Below are 6,011 nucleotides of genomic sequence, written 5' to 3' on the forward strand. Positions count from 1 at the left end.
AAAAACGGTCTACTTTAAGCACCTTTATCTCATAAATGTTTTGGCATTCAGGTAAAAAAAAATGTTTACTTTCTGGACACTTTTTCCATGGCCAAGCATGTGCAGTATACTTTCTTTTTTTTTTTTTTTATCAAAAGGAATGCTGTCAAAAAAGTCAATGAATTTAAATAGATTTCCCCTGATACATTAACTCCCTATAGCTTAATTTGACAAATTTAGTCAGCTCATGGATCATTTAAAAAAAATGTCATTTGTGTTTTTAGGAAAATGAGAGATCACCAAGTCAGAATGGAAAAAGAAAGGATGCAGCATCTGAGAGCAACCAAGGTAAGTAACATGACAAACTAAGCCACATCATAGGAAATTACCAGCACCTAAGAAAGGCATACAGTGTGCACTCCTTCGACCTCTCTCTTCAACAAGCTGTTTTTGCCCACAGGTTTGATGCTGACTGGATGTTTTTTATTTGTCGCAACATTCTCGGTAAATCCTAGACTCTGTTATGCATGAAAAGCCCAGGAGTGCATCAGTTTGAGATATTGGATCCGGCAAGCATGGCACCGACGATTATGCCACGTTCAAAGTCGCTTAGGTCACTCGTTTGGCCAATTTTAAGGTTCACTCGAACAGTGGATGCCTCGATGCCTGTCTGCCGGCTCATTTTGAGGAGTGGAAAAACATTTCCTGGAAAATGACAGCGAGTTCAATTTACTTGAGTGGCCTGCGCAGTCCGCAGACCTCAACCCAATAGAGCATCTTTGTGATGAGATGGAACGGGCTTCTGGCATGTATCTCCGTCCAATCTGCAGCAACTGCGTTATGCCATCTCGTCAGCATGGACCAACATCTCTGTGGAACATTTCGACACCTTGTAGAATGCCCTGAATAATTCAGGATGTTCTGGAGGAAAAGGGGGGCCAACCCGGTACTAGATGGGTGTACCAAATAAACTATTTGGTAAGTGTATATTCATGTACTGTGGTTCTCTATTAGCGGATGGGCTGGTCTTATCTGCTTTGCTGAAAAATTAGCTGCTCGGAGCAGACATCAACAAAGGACCCCCAGACAGAGGACAAACAGTTGCAGTCCTCCACACCAGAAAAGATGAGTCTCTTTGGTGTAAGAATGTCTCACTGTATCTCTCATTTCCAAGCTACACGGAGTTATTTGGAGCAAGGTCTGACCCAAATCTATCTTTTATGTGCAGTACTCTCTCAGTGCTTAGAGATCCACACTAGATGAGGACAACAGAATGTCTCTCAACTTGTTGTCAGCTGTCAGTAGTAAAAGGGGAATGGATCAAATGGCAGCCTCTCTGTAAAGATGCAGAGTGGTTACTGTTAACTACAAATCAACGTTAATTTCATTTGGTTTGTTTTCTGTCTTTGCAGTCAGAAGTTCCTACTGTCACCCTGGAAGCTGACTCGTACAATCACAAAGATTCCATTCAAGGTCTTGGATGCTCCAGAACTACAGGATGACTTCGACCTCAACCTCGTGGACTGGTCTGCTCTAATGGTGCTAAGCAAGCTTAGGCACGTGTCTATCTCTGGAGTGCCTGTTCATTTCTATACAAGCCCCCAGATGTGCATTGATTTATTTTTCCTGGTAACCTGTCTGTGTGATTTAGCAGTGGAGGGAGATTCTGTTACATCCGTGGGCTGGTCAGAGTGAGTAAATTCAACTCCATATAATCTGCAGTTTGTCAGTCCCACCATAACACCTTTTACATCTGGTGTTTTTGTGTGGTTTGCTGACTCTAATGCTGTGTGTTTCTGATTTAGGGGCAATCATGTGGCAGTCGGGACTCACAAAGGCTACGTACAGATCTGGGATGCAGCAGCTGGCAAAAAGCGTTTTACACTAGAGGGACACACCGCTAGAGTTGGTGAGCATTCAGGGGGGAAAAACACCCTTCTGTGGAAATGTCCATTATAGATGTTGCATAATGGCTGTTCATTTCATCAGTCTCTTTCCCTCGCCATTCCAATGTCTATTCTTCCACAGGTGCACTGGCATAGAACGCAGACCAGTTGCCATCAGGCAGTCGAGACCTTATGATCCTGCAGATGATTCGCACATACAGTGCCTTGCGAAAGTATTCGGCCCCCTTGAACTTTGCGACCTTTTGCCACATTTCAGGCTTCAAACATAAAGATATAAAACTGTATTTTTTTGTGAAGAATCAACAACAAGTGGGACACAATCATGAAGTGGAACGACATTTATTGGATATTTCAAACTTTTTTAACAAATCAAAAACTGAAAAATTGGGCGTGCAAAATTATTCAGCCCCCTTAAGTTAATACTTTGTAGCGCCACCTTTTGCTGCGATTACAGCTGTAAGTCGCTTGGTGTATGTCTCTATCAGTTTTGCACATCGAGAGACTGACATTTTTTCCCATTCCTCCTTGCAAAACAGCTCGAGCTCAGTGAGGTTGGATGGAGAGCATTTGTGAACAGCAGTTTTCAGTTCTTTACACAGATTCTCGATTTGATTCAGGTCTGGACTTTGACTTGGCCATTCTAACACCTGGATATGTTGATTTTTGAACCATTCCATTGTAGATTTCGCTTTATATTTTGGATCATTGTCTTGTTGGAAGACAAATCTCTGTCCCAGTCTCAGGTCTTTTGCAGACTCCATCAGGTTTTCTTCCAGATTGGTCCTGTATTTGGCTCCATCCATCTTCCCATCAATTTTAACCATCTTCCCTGTCCCTGCTGAAGAAAAGCAGGCCCAAACCATGATGCTGCCACCACCATGTTTGAAAGTGGGGATGGTGTGTTCAGGGTGTTGCTTTTACTCCAAACATAACGTTTTGCATTGTTGCCAAAAAGTTCGATTTTGGTTTCATCTGACCAGAGCACCTTCTTCCACAAGTTTGGTGTGTCTCCCAGGTGGCTTGTGGCAAACTTTAAACAACACTTTTTATGGATATTTTTAAGAAATGGCTTTCTTCTTGCGACTGATTGTTGTCCTATGGACAGTCTCCCACCTCAGCTGTAGATCTCTGCAGTTCATCCAGAGTGATCATGGGCCTCTTGGCTGCATCTCTGATCAGTCTTCTCCTTGTATGAGCTGAAAGTTTAGAGGGACGGCCAGGTCTTGGTAGATTTGCAGTGGTCTGATACTCCTTCCATTTCAATATTATCGCTTGCACAGTGCTCCTTGGGATGTTTAAAGCTTGGGAAATCTTTTTGTATCCAAATCCGGCTTTAAACTTCTTCACAACAGTATCTCGGACCTGCCTGGTGTGTTCCTTGTTCTTCATGATGCTCTCTGCGCTTTTAACGGACCTCTGAGACTATCACAGTGCAGGTGCATTTATACGGAGACTTGATTACACACAGGTGGATTGTATTTATCATCACTAGTCATTTAGGTCAACATTGGATCATTCAGAGATCCTCACTGAACTTCTGGAGAGAGTTTGCTGCACTGAAAGTAAAGGGGCTGAATAATTTTGCACGCCCAATTTTTCAGTTTTTGATTTGTTAAAAAAGTTTGAAATATCCAATCAATCTCGTTCCACTTCATGATTGTGTCCCACTTGTTGTTGATTCTTCACAAAAAAATACAGTTTTATATCTTTATGTTTGAAGCCTGAAATGTGGCAAAAGGTCGCAAAGTTCAAGGGGGCCGAATACTTTCACAAGGCACTGTACCTCTCCAGTCTGAGCGCCGGTTGCAGGGTCACCTGCAGGGGGTGTGTGTGGTCTGAAGTGGAGTACAGCCGCGGGAAGTAGTGCCACAGCACCCACTGATAAATCAAAATAAATACAATTATAAACATTTTAAAAAGGAATAGACTAATGATGGAATGCCTTGAATTCATCACAGGACATTCATCAACATAATGCAAAATAATGAACCAACATGGACACGGCATCTTACCATAGAGGATGGAGGAGCAAAGAACTGTGGAAACAATTGAAACTGGACCATTAACAGTTTTTTTTGTCATCAATGTTTTTATTCGATTTTTTTTCAATTCTTGTCCAGTTCAATGTACAGTTTAGATGTTTGTATTCCATGTCTATGATGAAACTATGTGTTAAAGGAGGGTTAAGATCTAAACTTTGAGTTGATGATGTTACAGTCAGGTCTTATTTATTTGCCATTTAAAAATATATATTTTATTGTTGTATGGACTTGGGCAAGATGCATAATATAATGGGACAATGGGACAATCATGGAAGTCCAGTTTCTTTAAATTGCTAGTAAACATGTCAAAGCACTACATTGAATATAGTATGGTGGAAAAAACTAAACTAAGTAAAATGTGGGGAATTAACAGAAAATGTATGCAAATCGAGAATAAGAGTATTGGCAAAACATGTCTAGTGTTTTCATTTCCACACACAACTGCTTATACATCTCATTTTCTTCTGTGATTTCAAGTAATTGTCATTTGTCAATCTCAACAGCCATCTGGTTTTGGCCTATATAGATATTATTTGCCATAATATGTACATATTTATATGGAATGGAATAAGCAGATTTATCTAAATATATGACACTGAGTATAAGGTTGACTTTTTATTGAAGGAAGTGGAGTGCATGCAGGCTGTGATCCCTTTTCCTTTGACAGTTCTGTTGTAGATGGTTGCACGTTCTGTTGATCCTATAAAATAGCAAACGTCACCGGATATGAGAAAAGGGCCAACTGAAGGGGAAGATTCCCGGTGTATGTGATGCTCGTCGTTTGGTGTGATGCAGACAGAGTGGCGAGAGTGGTGAAATAAGTCATTGTCTGTTATTTTGAGTTTTGATGTTGAGTCTTTGCCCGACAAAGTGATGTTAGGATATATAATTTATCCTGTACAAGCTTTTGTACCGAATACATTACGTTGTTACAGGTGTCAAGCTTATGGGCATGTGGCAGCAGTGTGTAGCAGGGATGTTCCTAGGTGTGAGAAGAGTGCAGAAGGACAAGAGAAAGGACTGTGTAGCATTGGGTAAAGTAGTGGTATCTGTTGATTGTAGGGGTGCCCATGGGGCTGGGGCTCAGAAATGTCCAGTACCAGAGGCAGGTTGAGGTTTCCAGGGTTAGAGTAGTGCAGAAGTTGTCATATGCCGAGGCAGTGAAGAAAGTAGAGGAAGACGGGTCAAGGATGAGGGATCCTGAGAGGAGTGGTGTGAGTATTAGATCTGTACCAGTACAGAGGGATAGGCCGTCAAGTGATATATGTTTCAATAAGATTCGATTTTTTGCATTTATAGCAATGGTTATCAACTGTACTGCAGGGATATTGCAGAAAGTTGAGGTTGTGGTGGCAGCTGCAGAGAAGTATTTGGTTGTGTGAGACTTGACATCAGAAGAGTAACAGGGTGCGTTAAGTGGTGGTGTCCCATCCCTTTAAGTTGTTGGCATGAGGTAGTAGTAAATAGATTTAAATAAATCTAAATCAAATCACATTTTATTTGTCACATACGCCAAATAAAACAGGTGTAGACCTTATAGTGAAATGCTTACTTACAAGTCCTGAACCAACAATGCAGTTAAGAAAATACCTAAAAAATGAAAATTAAGAAAAAAATAAGAGCTAAGAAAAACAAATAATTAAAGAGCAGCAGTGAATAACAATAGCGGGGCCATATACAGGGGGTACCGATACAGAGGCAATGTGTCAATGTGCGGAGGCACCGGTATCGAGGTAATTGAGATAATTATGTACATGCAGACAGGGTTGTTAAAGTGGCTATGCATAGATAATAACAGAGAGCTGTAGCAGCATGGGGGGTGCAAATAGTCTGGGTAGCCATTTGACTAGCTATTCAGGAGTCTTATGGCTTGGGGATAGAAGCTGTTTTAGAAGCCTCTTGGACCAAGACTTGGCACTCCTGTACCGCTTGCCGTGCGGTAGCAGACAGAACAGTCTATGACTAGGGTTGCTGGAGTCTTTGACGATTTTTAGGGCCTTCCTCTGACACTGCCTGGTATAGAAGTCCTGGATGGCAGGAAGCTTGGCCCCGGGGATGTACTGGGCCGTACGCACTACCCTCT

The 6,011-nt window shown here is 41.7% G+C and overlaps 1 pseudogene; it reads left to right on the forward strand.

The window, feature by feature from the left end:
- Positions 1-1,347: 1,347 nt before the first annotated feature.
- On the forward strand, positions 1,348-5,310 carry LOC118358726 (fizzy-related protein homolog; annotated as a pseudogene).
- Positions 5,311-6,011: the final 701 nt, after the last annotated feature.

The sequence above is a fragment of the Oncorhynchus keta genome, chromosome 26 (assembly GCF_023373465.1).
Source record: "Oncorhynchus keta strain PuntledgeMale-10-30-2019 chromosome 26, Oket_V2, whole genome shotgun sequence".
Classification (NCBI taxonomy): Eukaryota; Metazoa; Chordata; class Actinopteri; order Salmoniformes; family Salmonidae; genus Oncorhynchus; species Oncorhynchus keta.